At 38.7% G+C, this 17,781-nt stretch overlaps 1 protein-coding gene across 5 annotated transcripts in view; it reads left to right on the forward strand.

The window, feature by feature from the left end:
- LOC124860451 (protocadherin-1-like) overlaps positions 1 to 17,781 on the forward strand; it is a 261,838-nt gene that overhangs the window by 38,503 nt on the left and 205,554 nt on the right. The window lies entirely within an intron of this gene.

Consider the following 17,781-nt stretch of genomic DNA (forward strand, 5'->3'; position numbering starts at 1 on the left):
GGGTCAAGAACAAGAAAGAAGCCTTTGTGATGCATACATACACTATCAGAGACCCACATTATATTCCTATAACATACACATTCCTAAATTCGGTCATCACTCAGCACGTTGTGATCCTCCCAATCCTGAATGTGTGTTTTTGTTCCTATATAAAACAGTTCATGCGTCTGACGGTTGAAAAAAACATTTCCAGTGGAGAATTAGATGAAACCCCCCCCATTCAAACACACACATCTAGCTGTTACTTTAAAGCTCAGCTCACCTGACTCTCTGGTATCTTTGGAGGAGTTCAGCTGCTGCATCTCTTCCAGTTTAATAGGAGTAGGATGAGCGGAGCTGTTTGTGGAGACGTCTGAGGCAGGAATCCTGTCAGCTGCCGAGGTCACAAACAAACCTCTGAAATGTCATTTTGACCGATGAAGACATTTGCAGAGTTCCATGTTATTTTTGTTAATGTACAGTCAGTCAGAAATGATAAATCACCCGTTCTGTTGTGTTTTCATTACCTCCCACATGGTTGCACGAAGGAAACACTTTGTATGCTAAAATATGAGGGCCTCATTTACTTTGTAACAACAGAGAATCAGCAGTCAAAATCCGCTCCAATTATCTATTAGGTGGCTGATGTTTGGTTGCTTCTTATGGTAACTGAGTAAAATTAATTATTTTAAAAAATTTGGCCCTGCAAATTGATTAAAATTTGAACAGATTGGTATATGGGGCGATTTTTTTCATTTTCTTATTTCCTGTGCTGCTGAGCCTGCTGTTTAAACTAAATAGAGCAATGTGTGTCCGATTAGCATTTTTTCTTTTCCTATACTTATTTCAAGTAATATACCATATTTCTAACACGTTACACGTGTAGGATGAAAAGAACATTTCTCTGACCATCCCAGGCTTGGGTAATACCCTCTTTATAAAAATAAATAAATACTATTATTAATTACCTTAAAAAATTGGGATTGGGAAAAAGATACTTTGTGTGTGTGCTTTTTTATATAAAAATACCCTAAGAAAAACAGAAAACCTTTAACTACACTGGCATTTAAGAAGTTTACAGTTCAGAAAAAGTTTTATTTATGTTTAGGAATGAAGTTAATAATAGGTTGTTTCAGTAAAATAAAATAAAATGTTGATACATTATATTTCTCTGGCAATTCCTTCAAGTAACATTTTTTTTTGTGTACTAGGGAGACAGGTGGTGCAACTCCTTTACAAACAACTTTAACCAAAAGACAAAAAAAAAAAGAGATCAGAATTAATGATGCTGTGAATTTTTAACCTCTAAAAACTTGTATGCAAGGGATGGGGAAAAGTTAGTTCTATGGTGTATTTGACAAAAAAAGAAACTTTAAAGGCATATAAATTTCAGATAATTCATGTATGCATTTGTTATGTATGGTAAAAACTGAACTTATTATTGGTAATCATGTATAAAAAATTAAAAAAAGAATATATTGATAAATAATACTTATATGTCTGTGCTTATAGGGGCATCTTAGTCACAGAAGAAGCACAAAAAGAATGGAAAATATAAAAAATAAATACCTATTTCCATCTTAAAGCAGATAAAATACAGTTAAATAATTATTTCATTAACAAAGAGTAATAAATTAAAATATACAAACAAAGTAACACAGAGAAAAAACAATCCAAACCTCTTTGTTAGAAATAAATATTAATTTCCTGCAAGCTGAATTTAAAGCTCCACTAAAATTAAATAAATTGTGGCAGTAATGCAACATAATTGTGTAACTTCAATGCTTTTCTAGCTTTGTGAGAAGGGGCTTACTTCCTAATCCAACAACAGATTCTAAGAATAGACGCTCTTCATTTTACAGGCTTAAAATCCTCCGAGCTGAGATACAGAGCAACCATTTGTTTGATTTAACTGCAGCCACTGACGCAATAAGGGCCGTAAACATATCCGGGCCCTGCTCTTTAACAAGCATCATTAGAAAACATATGTGGTCACACAAAGACCATGAAAGGCAAAAGAAGTCAGGGAGGAGAATCATCTTGGGTCTATCTTAGCTGATTTTCCTGCAGGACATGATTCCATGCCTTTCCGTCCACCCTCCGTCTGTCTATTGTCATTGTTCCCTCAAGGCGCCAAATGTGTTTGAGCCGCCAAAATGACTCAACAAGGCGATCGGCGCGTTTCTGTGTGTGTCATGTAAAGCCAGGAAAACGAAAAAACACAGGAAATATGATTTTCTTGTGTGTGAGTGTACAGTGTAATACTCATCTTTGTGCCTGTGTTGTAATACCACCTGCTCCAAAAAACACAAGTGAAGTGGAACGGAAAGCCGCCCGAGGCTTCATGCACACATACAGAGGAATGAACAAACCAGGCGACAGCAAACATGGAGAATGGCTTCAGAAAAGAGGAAGAAACAAGGGGGGAGATTATGAAGAAGTGAACATATTATCATGCATGCTGGCTGTGCATGTGAGTAGGTGGTGTAACTGCAGAGAGCTGCCCCACACACACTAATATACCTGTAGGCAGGGTCAGAGGTTGCATGTTGTACAGCTGTTCTGTATGCCGGGCTGCTGAACTCCCTCAATGTGCAGGAAAACATACATAAACTCTAGCATGACAGGATATCAGTTCAGACGCTGATCAGCCGTCAATGCACTCGCAGTGTGACAGGTTTGAGTTTGTAAGGAAAGGAAGAAGGGGCTGTTTTCGAAATGTTCAATCAGTCCCTTATCCGCTGAGCGCATGCCTAAATCTTAGGTGATGTACAGCATGATTCTGGTTCTGCAGCTGACTGATAACATAAATAAAACTCCTGTCTTTATGGCACTGACATTAGATTGCATGATGCAAATCTGATTTAACACGTTACATCTGTTCACACACTGTTTACTCTCACAGGTACTGAGTTCAGCTGTATGTACTGTACAACAAGCCCTCAAATCATTTCAGTTCAGTTTGATTCAGTTCACTTCAAATCAAATCAATGCAGCTGAATTAATTTGAAGTCAATTCAGAGCAACTTAATTCAATTCAGTTTAGTTGATTTTATTTAGTTGATTTTAGTTCATTTCAATTCAGCTCAGTTAATTGGTATTATTGTTTTTCCACATAGTTTAAAACATCAGGACAAAATAATGATTCTTAAGATCACAGGAGTGAACAAAAAAAAAAGCTAAAATAAATAAAGATAATGAATATTATCTGTGAAAAAAAAACAAAAACATTTCAATTTCCGCTAAAAGTTCAAAGGTCAGCTCAAAGCTAAAATCCTTTATTATTTATACAATAATTAAAATAAGACTATTTATAAAACTCGTAAGTTTTATAACTTACTCCACAAGTGCATAAGTCTGGCTCTTGTGGAGACCTGATAAAAATATTATAGGAATCCTCAGAGTAAAGCTTCAATGAGATCTAAAAACATGTTGATATTTCTGTGGGTGCTACACAGGCTTATGCTTGTTGATTTAGTTTCTTATAGAGGCCTGACGGGATTTATCAAAAGGGTAAGACGTTGACTGAGACTGTTCATATTAAGATCATTGGCTGATTTTACTGCATCAAAATCAGGGGAAAAAACTGAAGCTGAGTGGCTTGTCTTAGGACTCCTGCCTTGTGCTCATAAACCCCACATTAAAAGAGTCAAAAAACATCCCTCTGCCATCTGTTAGTTTATTTAACCTACCACCTCATTTTAGGAGGGAGAAGAGGTAGCAGGTCAGGTCACCATAGCAGACAAGAGTTCAACATTGATGGATGGTTGGACATTGATGGTTTTGTTTCAGCCTTTATCTTCAAAATCACTGAACTTCTTTCAGCTTCTGCTTTCTTATCTTGCAGTTTAGGAATGTGGTTAGACAGATGGAGGACTAGGTGAGTTTCTGTACAGTTTACTGTTCCTGAGTGATGGCAAGATAGAGCTGGATAGATGGATAGATCAGAGCCTTGTTTGCAGTAATGCAGGCGTTGGTTCGATCTGCTTTAGTGATTAAAATGGCTGAACCAAAAAACAAAGCTCTTGATTTACTGGCTCATCTACATTTCAAGCCTCACCATAGTAATGGAATGTGGATTATGACAAAGAGATCTTAAATACAAGCAGCTGAAATGATCTTCCTCTGGTGGGTGGATGAGCTCTGCCTTAGAGCTGCATGCCTCATCTTTGGAGTTTAAGACTCCCTAGTTTTAAGATGCCTAGGGTGGGTCAGGTTTATCCCAAACCAGGACTTAGAGACAGGTTAAAGGAGCATGGATGAATGGGACAGAATGGTTTTGTTTCAGCTTTGTTTTTATTTTACATTGTCAGTAACTTTCTATACCTTGCAGTTCTAAATGTTTTCTGTTGTTGACTGTACTTAGATATGATGCTAGTAGAGTTTAACCGCATTTGTTTAGCTGAACGCTTATTCCTTTTAGGTTTTTTGCTGTTTATTTGTTCCTTTCCATTAACCTTTCAGAACCATATACTTTTTGAGCATACCATTAAAAGAACTTCTGAAATACAATGACAAAAAAAATATTCTATTTTGGACTTTTTACCAGCTCTTAAATCTCAATATAGTCTAAAAACTACAACCAGACTGTTGAAGGTGCCTTTAATCCCATACATATGTTTTGGCATAGCGATATTCCTTTTAGTACTGATTGTTGGAGAGTATTTACTTTCCCAGTAACTGTGCACTCACTATATAGTAACAGTACTGCTTATAGTCCCAGTAGCAGCAACATCAGTATCAATGCAGCTCAGCGTTTTCAGGAACAGAGCGCAGTAATTCGCACCAGATGCTAAGTGACAGTCGGGACTGTCAGCACCGACTCTCTGGAGAGTCTTGGAGACAGAGTGTGTTTGAGGACCTTCTGCCAAGTGTACAGTCATTGGCAGTCACCGCGGCAACTGCCTCTGTCTCCTTCCTGACTGACAGGTGACGGCGAGTGAAGTGACAGCTACCGGAGAGAGAGTGAGAGACAAACATGACTCATTCAATCAGGAGGAAGAACATAAAGAACATAATCACCTGCAGCTCACAGCTTCCTGTTCGTCTTTCGGGGTTGTTATTTTTTTGGCTATTTATTGGAAGTTGTTTGTTTCATTTGTTCAGAAGTTTTCATTTGTTGCGTATAATGTCTCTGTCAGGAAGAACTCGTAGTGTCTGACCTGATTAACATGAGGAAGAAGATTCAGCAGCAAGTTTGTTGTTTCAGTCAATGTAAATAAATGAGAACGGGCTTTCAGGAAGATGTTTTAAATAGGTATGCAGGGATTAATATTTCATGTGCAGTCTTTTTACTTCTAGAAGCATAAACATCTGGTGCAGTACTGTGCAAAAGTTTCAAACCAGCCTTCAGTCATTTCAATTTTTTTTTTATGTGGTTCAGACTTTCTTATAATTTTTTGAGGTAGCCTCCATCAATATTTCTTCAGGCTTTGTGAAGTTTTTCTTTGGAGTTTCCAAAGAAATGTAGTTAAAGACCAGTTAAAAGAAGTAGTTAAAGTCTCATAAAAACACAGAAAGATCTTCAGAAAGCATAGAGAAGCATTAATAAAGACCACTCAGAGAAGAACTTGATACTTGTGAGCAAGGTGCTCTCCCATGCTCCATACAGTAAACCAATATAATGCAATTAACCAAGACCCCGCAAAGACCCTCAATATTCTTGTGGAACTTTGTAATGCTGTAATCATCCAATGTAAAAGGAATATAAGTGAAGAAATACCACAAAGAAGAATATATGCAAATAAAATGTTATGTTTTAATATAGGCAGAAAATATGACGTGAAGTTCACTTTCATCTGGCCCTACGCATGGGTTTTGGCTCAATTTTTTAATGTTAAAATAAAATCATCCCATCTTTACTGCCCTCGTAGTTTAAATCTCTCCTTGTCTCCTCTGCAGCATTTCACACTTGGCAGACTTTGGCCATAAAAGTCTGTTTTTACCTTCGGGCCGCTACTTTATATGTGTCTGCCTTACACACACACACACACACACACCCCACACACACACCATACTCTCCAATAGACATGTGTATATAATGCTGCAGAAGCGCACATCCCTGCCAGTCATAAAATCCCCGGACCCTGCAGGATAGAGCATGACGAGGGCAGAGGGCATCCCATTGAGAATGTGTTGGAATGTGTGTGCGTGTGTGTGTTAACTTTACTGTCGCTGAGGCAGAAAATGACGCAGCGGTCGGCTGAGCTCAGAGAGGTTTTATGGAGTAAGAAGGGGGCTTCCTTTCTTTTTTTGGGCAACATGCCTCATTTTTCATACCTCTACCTTCTTTCTTTCTCCTTTCATCCATCCTTTCTCTTCCCTTTATTTTTTGTTCTCTTCTTTGTCCCACATCTTTTTTCTTTTTTGCTGCTTGTTTTAATCCAATTACTTCTTTTTATTTATTTTGCTGACCTGTCACCTTTCACTCCCTCTTTTCGCTTTCTTCCATACAGTTTTTCTCCTTTCCATCCCTCTCATCTCTTCCTCCCCGTTGTTCATGCTTCTGGCATCCCCTCCCTCTGTTTTTATTTATTATGTCCTCGTTGTTCTTCACCTTGAGTCGCCTCCACTTCCTCTGCTCAGAATATAGAGAGCAGATAAGAGCATTGGACGCAAGGAGGGAGATGTTGTCGTTTCTCTTCTTCACCAGTTTCTCTCCTGTATCATCCAAAGTGTCCGGGAAGCACTAGTCTCTTCTCTTCTTATTCCTCCTCTCTATCTCCATCGCTCATCTCCACTGCCCGCCTTTATATCTCCTCACTTCCTCCTTTTTCTTCCACTTCTTCTTGCTCTTCTTGCTTCGATGAACAGGATGATGAGAAGTTGGTAAATTGTGTTCAAGATTGTGGGTTTTATTCCAGTTTTTCTTCACTTTGAATACATTTACACTTCCCAGCAGACATCATAGAGGTTAAGAAACCACAATCTCCCCAACAGACTTATCTTGTATAAGTTTGTTGTGGAGAGTGTGATCTCTTCTACCATCATCTTCTGGGGTAGCAGCTTCAGAGCCAGGAACTTCAAAAAGCTCAACAAGCTAATAAGTCCCAATCTCTGTTGGGACTCCTCTGGAACCTCTGGAGAACATTGTAAAATGAAGGCTTCTTCATAAAAGTAAGAACATTATGTAGAACCTTGAGCATCCTCTTTATGAGACTGTTGTACAACAACAGAGTGTCTTCAGTCAGAGGCTTCTTTTTATGTGCTGTAAGACAGACCGCTACAGAAAATCCTTCCTGCCCAGAGCCATCAGCATCTACAACAGCTCTTTGAAGAGACCTGCATAATATGAGCTATAACATTTAATTTCCCTTTGGAATTATTATTATTATTATTATTATTTTTTTTTTTTATTGAATTGAATTAAATTGAATTAAGATAAAGGAACCAATAGGCTAAAGTCTTGGGCAAACAATTGTAAATAGCAGAAGATGGATGAAGCTAATTACTGGAAGAAACCCTGCAAGAGGCAAACTGTGGTTGTGACATGACAAAATGTTAAAAAGTCCATGTGAATACTTTTGCAACTCATCAGGTTTTAGTTATGGAGCACTTTTCCCAGACAAAATGCTTTACTTTGCAAGTAAAAATTCAGAAAACATAAAAGAAATGATCCCACAAGTAACAATAATAGATAAACAAAAACAAAGCATTAATGACTGAGAAAAAAAACAGATACAGATGTAGAAATTGTAAAAAAAAAAAAAGAAATCCTCAAGAAGTACTGAAACCAAATGACAAATCTAAGATAAAAAAGCCCAGGCAAAGTAAACAAAAATCTACTGTTTATATGAAGAACAGACATAAAAGTACTACACTCTACATTGAAATATGTTCAGTTTAATCACAATCCAAACCTAATGTGCAATAAAACCAAACAGATGCAATAAATGTGGGATCAGGTTAGATTCAGATGAGAAAGATTCCTCACTGTGGGTTTTACTTCTAACTTTGAGTTTTACCTTCATGTCTCTGGAGGGTTTGTATAAAGCAAATCTGACAGACACGTGGGAGCTTATTTCTAAATAGAAAGGGCATAAGTAGTCCCTTCCAAAGATACCTGCCTATTGTAGAGCAAAAAAGACAAGAAAAGTATAGGCTTTAATCAGAATCAGAATCAGATTTATTGCCAAGTTCGTACATACAAACAAGGAATTTGACTCTGGTACATTTGCTCTCTGGTTTTTGTTTTTTGCATTAAAGAATATACATATATACAATATACAAATATACACATATATAAATAAAAAGGTGCATTTGCAACATCTGTATGCTGTTGTTCTGTACTCTATTAAATGTTCATCAGAGAAACAGCCTGGGGGAAGAAACTGTCTCTGTGGCGGCTGGTTTTAGTAAACAGTGCTCTGTAGCGGCAGTCTGAAGGTAAAACTCTAAACAGTTTATGGGCAGGGTGTGTTGGGTCTGCAGAGATTTTTGCAGCTCTTTTTCTGACCCTAGACCTGTATAAGTCCTGGATGGAGGGAAGGTCAGCCCTGATTATTCTCTCTGCAGTCCTGATTATTCATTGCAGTCTGGACCTGTCCTGTTTTGTGGATGAGCCAAACCACACTGAGATGGATGAAGACAGGACAGATTGATTGATGGCAGTGTAGAAGATGACCAACAGCTCCTGTGGAAGGTTGAACTTCTTGAGTTGCCTCAGGAAGTACAGTCTCTGCTGGGCCTTCTTTCGAACAGTGTCCATGTTTGAGGACCATCTCAGGTCCTCAGAAGTGGTGGTTCCTAAGAACCTGAAGTGATCCACAGCCGACACGGTGTTGTTGAGGATGGTGAGGGGGGTGTATGGGGGTGGTGTTCTCTGAAAGTCCACCATCATTACCACAGTCTTGAGTGGGTTCAGTTCAAGGTAGTTCTGACTCCACCAGTGTATCAGCCGATCCACCTGCTGTCTGTATGCAGACTCATTACCGTCCTGGATCAGTCCTATGGCAGCAGATGTGAAAAATTTAGATTTAATGTGAAAAATGTAGATTTAGCGGAGGCTTTTGGTCAATTTCTGTCAGACAGAACATAGTTGCATAGTTTCTTGGACAAAGTAACATCATTTAGGGAGATCAGACTTTTGAGGTTTATCTCTGTCAGCTCCAAACATTTAGAGGCTGAAATTTTGCCCATTCTTTCTAAAATAGCTCAGGAGCATTCATACTATTTCAGAAATTAAATTTTCAAATGCCCAACATTCTCATTTGGATTGAGTTGTGGACTTTGATTGGACAATTCTATGAACCTTTTTCTTCCACTTCAGTTATGCACTACTTTATGTTAGTTCATCACATAGAATCCTTTTAAAATACATTGATGTATGGCCTTGTAACATGATGAAATGTGAACAAGTTTAAGGGGTGTGAGTACTTCTCGCATACTCACGCCTAACAGCAATTTCGAGTTACCAGTAAAGCAAACCCAAAGTTTAGATGATATCACAAAGAAAAGATGAGGATCTGACAGAAAACAGCTGAAATCTTGAAAAATAGAAGCTGAGGACTAGTCAAAGACAGGTGTGCTGGTTAGGAACTGAGATCAGGTGTGTTAGCAGGTGTAAAACAAGGAAAGAGGAAAAAAGCAGAAGCACTGATGGAGTTAGTCTACAAACATCAGGTCAAGAAAAGTTGGTAAGTTTTCTGGACACTTTGACACAGTTGCATTTCCTTGGGTCATCCCTACTACTAGTATTCCACTCATTTCATATCCCTTAGGACTTAATTCAGGTTGTGTTTAAAATATTCCACTGGTATTTGGGACAGTCCTTCAAAAAGCTGATACAAATCAGTTATTAATGCTTTTATGTAAATGTATATACAGCATATGACTTAAAATCCCTTTATATGCCATATAAAATGATCAGTGCTGTTCAGTCAAAACTGACTATCTCCTTCCAATCTGGATGCAATCCTGTCTGATGTGCTTAATTTTCAGGAGTTTCACAAACTTCCATGAGACGATGCTGCAGGTGGAAACCATGTGTGCAAAACGTCTGCTGCGAGGCATAGACCAGTTTCTTTGACAAACTGATGCACTCCTTTGCAGCTGTTTCAAATATTTAGGATGTTTCTTTTGTTATAAATGTTTCATGCAATGGAAGAGCGAGTTCAGCATGTAGTTCAGATTGTGCTTGAAGCATTTAAGGAGAATTCAGTCCTCAAATACAGCACTTTAGCCAGCTTTCGGCTGTTTGCTTGTGAACTTTGCAAACAGCTGTTTCACTCCTTTAATCCCCTTGCTGACCTCAGCTCCTCATCCTCCATTTCATCTCATCTTTATTTTAATTTCACTTCAATCTGTTTTACTGGTAAAAACAGCAGATTTCACTTCTCAAAAACAATATATTTGAATAAAAAGGCAAAAATAAATAACTATTACAACAGAAATCCTCATTGTGTTGCCTTGTCCATCTCTTTTTTTTTTTTTGCTTGTTTCTGGATTAGTGGTCCTAATCTCTGGAGGTTAAATTAGAGGATTGAGGTCGGATGTTAACACGAAGCTCAACATCTGTGACTTTTTTCCATCTTTCATTTGCTTCTTTTGGTTTTAGGGAGAGAACAGAAGATTTCCCCAAAGGTTTGTGTGATTCCCGATACAGCAAGAAAAAACAAATCGTATCCGTTTGTTGGACAGCAACGCTCGTGTTGTGTGAGAAATCAAAAGGAAAATGGGAAGGGAGGATAATAAAACCAGCAGGCAGTTTATCTGCTCTGAAACACACTGACAACTGAAAACACCAACAAACCACATCATCAATATGTGAAATGATCAATAATGATTTGTAGTGGAACCGTGACAACTGCTGTGGAAGATTGTTTCAGACAGGATGTCTTTACTCTGCAAACATCATTGTTATATCATGCTTTAGCTTTGATGTGTCGGGTAATACTTTTAGAAACACGGAAAAATACGTGGAGATCAAATCATAGCTGCCAGATGAGACAGCTTGTACCACCACAGGCTGCCGAATGAGTCTCCAAACTTCCAGTTTCAGGCTTTCCGACAGATTTATTTTATAACTTGCCTGCAGACAGCATTGGTCTGGAAGCTGGTTCAGGAAACACAGGTCTTCTGCCCTTCTGGCTGTCATAGTTCTGATGGCCGACTTGACCCACATGCAGAGACACTCAGAGTCAACTAGCAGTTTAGATTGTTTATTTATCTTCAAGCTTTAGCTTCAAACTTAGAAGGACGGCCCCAGAAGAACAGGAATGGGAACCGGCACACTGCAGAGAGAGGACAGGTAAGTAACTGGACCCCAGAATTTTACCTGAAGGTTCAAGGGCTTACTAGTAGGCCACTGGGAGATCTGCCAGGGAGAGGCTCGGAGCCAGGGACGTGAGGGTGTGGTCTGCCAGCTGTTCGTTGATACCGAGGCTAGAGGCGGGGTTGGAGGGCTCTGGAGGTATACAGGGTTCGCTCATGCTGGGGAAGCTCACAGGAGAGTTTGCGGATTGCCAGCTGAAATGATCCAGGTTTGGGAGGGTGGCTCCGCACAGAATTTCAGAGGTTTGGATAGGTCCAAGACCGGTCTCAGCGGCTGCACCTGAAGAAGGAAGACAAGGAGGAATTAGTACCACTGTACTTGAGAATCGGGTCAATCTTAAGATGGAATCTTTAAATTTAAGAGGGCCAGGAGGTGTACCGCAAGGGCAAAACACTCAGACAATGAAGTGCTGGCAATCCGTCCCTTTTAAACCTCCCAGCCGATCAGCTGATGAGCTACACCTGTCCTCCCTTGACCTCCTCCGGCCAGTGGCACCTAGTGGTGGACAAAAGTTAGCATCAGGCAGGTAACAACTCCAGACCCTGACACTGGCTTTAGCTGTGAGATAGCTGAGAGGCCAGAAGGAGAGGTTTTCGACCAGTATGAGTCTACCCTCCAGTGGTCTCCTTTTTACATGTTACTGTGGAGTTTTTAAAGTTAGAGAAGGGTCTAATCTCAAAGTTGCTACATGCAAATATTTCTTTAAAACAAAAAAAAACAAAAAAACTAATTGTGGGAATATTGGGGCCAGATTCTAAATGTAAGCTTAGCTGCCCACCAAAGATGTTTCCATATTTAATCCCATTGGTTGAGGTTGGGTATGGGAATACTGAATGTCAGTTTAGTGAAACCGAATTACCTGGTTCACCGATGACTCAATATTATATATCCTGGTGACTGAAATCTGAAAATTTCCTTCAGTTTTTTGCTCTTCCTGCAGTGTGGTGAGATAAATTATTAAGATTAGCTGATATCACAAGATCACTTGTCATTCTATGCTGATATACATTTATATAGACATGTGTACACAACTTAATCTTGGAAATGGTCTTGTCTACCACCTCCCTGGTGTTAAAATCTGAGTGTTTTCCAGTTTTATAAGAAAATAAACATAGTTTGAAGTACAGTACTGTTTACGAGTAATTTGACAACTTTGTTATGAGTTAAACTGAAACTCAACACCTTTCTTCCAAGCTTTGTTATTCTCGCACAAATATTTGCTCTCCGAAGAAAATTAACTTCACTAAAGAGGTCTTGTGGATTAAACTTTTAAGATCATTTCCAGAAGCATGAGAGAAGTAAATTTGGGCAGAGCAAACGCTGAGCCGGAGTTTTAGTCTTCTTCCTTTCTGTTTGTTGCATGTTTGTTGCACCCTACCTGACATTCCCTGGAAAAGGAAGCTGATAGTGAGTATTGTAGAACAGAGGGACAAAAGGTGATGACACTGAGATGAACCAAGTGATGACATACCTGTAAGTCATGCTGGAAACTCAAACAACTCTTAAATTGTCTGTCACTTCCGTCACTGGAAGCGGTGACAAGAAGGTTTGGTGGGGTTGGATATACTCTTTGGGAGAGGAAACATGTTTGGGCACGTAGGGATATAAATACACAGCCCCAGACACACAGTTTGCATTCAGTTTTGCATACAGCCTGAGGTCATTCGGTGAAGCCGTGTCTCCCTGACAACCCGTGTTTGTGCGACAGGTGAAATCACTACCCCGCCCTGTGTGGACTCCTTTAGATGTTTTCCTCCCAGTCGTTTTGGTCCCCCTCCCACCCATCCCACCAGCTCCTGATATGATGTTACGGGTGGCCGAGCAGCCGATGGAGCGATTCCTGAAACTAATAAATAAACACATGGAGTGTCAGTGGGCTGATGCAAGGTCTGCTGGGTAGCTTGGTCTGACTGATCTACCGCACAGATAGACCGCTGATCTTCACAGCGTGTTCATTTGTCTGCCTGGAAATAACACTTTTTAGGCCTAAACCACCAATTAATAACAAAGCTAACATTAGCCTGTTTTGCTGCCCTACAGACAGACTTGTTTAGAACAATTATACAGTTGCTCTTAAAGTGTGGCTCTGTCAAGGATTTTGTGATAAAACAAGGGGATGATAAATAATTTCAAAATGTCTTCCACACATGATATAACAGTTACTAATTATTGGTGAAAATGACAAATAAATAAACAAATAAATCAAAAGGTGCAATTGCCTGGTTGCATTAGTGTGCACGCTTTTAAACTTATACTCAAAACATCTGTTGATTCGATTTGAGCATCAGTCTTCTTAAGTTCATACCTTCCATGAATTATATTGAGTGTAATTAACAGACAGTTCCAGATATGCATCCTTTCGCTAAAGCAATAGTTGTCAGAGTCGTAGCAATCTAAATTATCTTGGTGTACAAAAGTGCCAGTCAGAAGGACACAAAAAGTTCTACAATGTTAATTATATGCCATACCTCAAAGAAGACAGCTGTCAGTGAATGGAAAAAATAGACAATTAAAAATCAGAATATCTCTCCAAAATGTTTGAAAAGACATAACAGAAACTAATCAGGGAGGCCATCAAGAGGCTGAGAGCAACACAGAAGGAGCTGCAAGACGTTCCAGCAAGTGCTGGTTGTGTTCCAAAGGACCAAAATGTCTGGTGTTCTCGATATGTTTAGGCTAATTATCCATTATCTCACAAAATCCTGTGGAAATGCTTTAGGAGCTGATGAAACCATCCCTTATGTTTTGGGCCATAATTCCAAAAGGTATGTTTGGAAAACAAAGGAAGATCATATCCACACTGAAACGTAGTGATGCCCAAATCATGATCTGGGGAGATTTTTCTTCAGTCAGAACTGGGGGTTTTGTCAATGTAGATGCAATTGGAAGTTTTAAACAACTGTTAGTTGTGACCCAAAACCTTCAAGTGTGTAAAAAGCAAAAGCTCAAGAGGGATTTAAATTTTGAGCATTACAGTGAATCCAAGCATACATCCAAATTAACAAATAAATCATTGCCATAAATGAAAAGTGAAGTTTCCATATGGACACAGTTTTCAAAATCTTAGAAAATGTGTGAGGTCCACAAATGTTGATAGGCAGAGAGACCTTACAAAGGTTGTAAGGTACAATGTGCAATATTGCCTGGTTGCAGTGGAGGGAAATGTTCTTAGCTACCAAAGAAGACTGAAAGCTAAAATTAAATCAAAAGGTACTTGCGACAAAATATTAATCTGGAGGAGTGCACACAAGTGAAACTTGGTTATTGCCACTGTTATGTTTATATGTACACTACTGGTCAAAAGTTTTAGAATGCCTTTCTCATTTAATGTTTTTTTTTTTTTTTATGTTTATGACTACATTGAGCGTTGATTCTAACTGAAGGCATCAAAACTATGAATGAAGACATATATGGAATTTTATAGCAAACAAAACATTGTGAAAGAACTTTAAATATGTTATATTTTAGATTCCTTAAAGCAGCCGCCCTTTGCTGTGATGACTAAAATATTAACCTTTGGCCATCTCTCAATGAACCTCTGGGGACTTCTTTCAATACTCTTTGGAAAATCCATTCCAGGTGACCCCTCATGAAGTTCATGGAGAGAACGCCCAGAGAGCAAAGCAGTAATCAAAGCAAAGGGTGGCTATTTTAAAGGATCTAAAATATAAAAATGATTAGAGTTATGTCAAAGAGTTATGAGAAAGTGTGTCTGAAATTTTGGCCAGTAGTGTGTATTATGTTTATATGTATCTTGCCCAGAACAAAAAAAAAAAACTTCTGACTCAAGCTGGTAAGATAGTGTGACTATCCTCAACATATGGAGAAATACTATACTGACCTGGGCTGAATGGCCATTTAGAACTGAAGAATCCATTACTCCAAAAGCAACATGGAACGCTGGATTACAATTTTTAAATGCACTCAAAAACAAAGAGCTTAATGTTTTAGCCAGATGTCCTGTGATGTCATAAAACTAGAACTAAAGTATTTGGCAATAATAACCATTGTTACACTTAGAGGAAAAGGGTTGACATTTGCAACCACTCCAACTGTGAAGCACAGGGGTGGCAGCATCATGTTGTGGCAGCATCCTGTGGGAACTTTTTTATTCAACCAGCAATTTGAAGCTTGGGTACAAATAGGTCTTCCAAATGGACAGTGACCCTAGGCATACAGCCAAATTAGTTAGAAGGTGGTTTGAGGTCAGCAAAGTAAATGTTTTGGAGAAGCCATAACAAACCCCTGATCTCAGTCCCATCGAAAAAAAGGCTATTGTGACTGGCCTAAAACAGAAGTTTATCTCTGACAACATTTTCTTGTCATGCAGTGCATGTAAATATCTTCTTTTAACTGTATGTCCATTGAAATACACCAGGATTTATTTGAACTAAACTTTTCTGCCTGTGAACAGCTCTTAAACAAACACCCAATTGTTTCAGAAGGTAGATCTGGTTAGTTCTTTGTCAAACTGTGCATGACAGGGTCATTGAATAAGTAGGTGATGAGGATGGGGAGCTTCTAAGAACTTGATGTTTTAGCAGTTAGCTCTTCTCACTTGGTCAAACAAAACAGTTCCTTGCATTAGACCCACCAAAAATACACATACAAATACACAGTCTGTTAATAACATTTAGTTTGGCAATTATCATTAGAATAGGTGCTATTCAAGAGAACTGATTTTGCACAGAAGAGGTACACTGAGGCAAGAAATAAGTGGCTTTACTTTACTCTATGTGTCTTTGTGTAGTGTGTGTGTATATGCACGTGTGTGTCAAGCTGGAGGAGGGATGCCACACTAAATTGGCAAAATGAGGTGTACATGTCTTGAGGCAGATGAGCTGCCCTAAGTGAATACAGCTCTGAATATTTTACCCGCAGCTTTATGAAACCATAAGTATGTATGTGAAGAAGTGTTTTTGTTACAGTGTGTGTGTGTGTGTGTGTGTGTGTGTGTGTGCTCATGTGCACAGTCAAGGCAAATCAACGTCTGTCATTCAGTTTTGGTTCTGACAGCTGGAAGAGGTAGAAAGTCCCTAAACGCCTCGGAGAAACACTTAACTGCCTTCACTGCTGCTCAGACGGTTCTGTTATTATAAGTCCATGTCAGGGAAAGTGTGTGAATGTTTGCTTTAGAGGTGAGCTGTATGGAGCGTGATCGTCTCATTATGTGCGGTAATGATCTGCAGGCCGATGCGCAGAGGAATCCATTGGCTGCTTTCAATACCGCAGTTACACCTGAGATGCTGCTGCTTGTCCTTCATATTGCCTGAGAGTGATTAAATGTTAAAGACACTCCTCAGGTTTGAATTCTGACTTGTTTTAGCTTACATCAAAACCAAAAGTTGAGGCAACAACCTTAATCAAATTTTGCCATGTTGTCTATTCACTAATAAAAAAAGTTTTACTAAGTGAAAGTTTTAGTTTATGTGCTCAAGTAGATAGCAGTAAAAGCTGGTTAAGAAGAAACCATTGAGTGCTTTGGCATCCACTTTGTTTGCTGCACCCTTTTGGACTTTTTAGATTTTGTTGATATGAAATGTCCAGAATACAAATGTTCTTAGAGCAAGCAGTCTGAAAAAAAATATTGTGTTAAATTTCATCAAAATGTACCATGCTTGTTTGCTTGTTTCAGAGGTCCATATATTAAGGGCAGCTCTGGATAAACGTTTGGACCTTTTAGAGATCCTCACCACACAAGTGCCAAAAACTAAGTGAAGAAACTGAACAGAATTACAAGCTTGCTTCAAATCCTTCCTTTTGAAACAGTAAAAATTCTTATCATCATTATTAACAGTAATAAAAGCTTGAATTCTTCCTTCAGTAAGCAATCTATATAAAATGTTTCATTAACTGAATTGAGTAACTGAAATAAGTTACCTTTTCAGTAATGTTCGCATTTATTTGAAAATGAGTGTTTATATGCACTATCAAATTAGTTCTGTATCTTTGTATATCTTGGGGTCAATGAATTTGAACAGCACAGAAAACTATCACATTTCATTTTTGTTATTCAAACTTAATGTTTACACTCAATGCTACTTAATAACAATACTCAGAAAGAATAGTTAAATTTGGATGTAATGTGGTCCACATGCAGACTAGTGATAGAGATTTAAATTACTACATTTGCAACAAGGTGGAACATCACGCATATTAGACAGGACTTTGATAGTGAATGAGTTTTGGGTTTCCATGAGACTGGTATCATGCCATTACCCAAAACCTTTGGATTATCAATTTGAACTCGAAGGGCCCCAACACAGGCTGGTTCATCTGGCAGCAAATTGTAAAGTATGCCTCATCTGGGCTAAATGGGATCTAAATTCAGCCAGAGATAATGTTAGACTATAACTAGACTAGTGCTTTAATTGTAATCGTTGCTCAGTGAGTCTGTGGAGTTGTTATACTGAAGAATTCTGTTTAGATAACTTTCAAACTGCTCTTACTCAATGTGAGATATGATCTAATCTTTGGCTCAATTATATTTGTCTGTCTGCTCTGGAAATATATCCTTGTCACTTACTGAA

This window comes from Girardinichthys multiradiatus, chromosome 23 (genome assembly GCF_021462225.1).
Source record: "Girardinichthys multiradiatus isolate DD_20200921_A chromosome 23, DD_fGirMul_XY1, whole genome shotgun sequence".
NCBI classification, from domain to species: Eukaryota; Metazoa; Chordata; class Actinopteri; order Cyprinodontiformes; family Goodeidae; genus Girardinichthys; species Girardinichthys multiradiatus.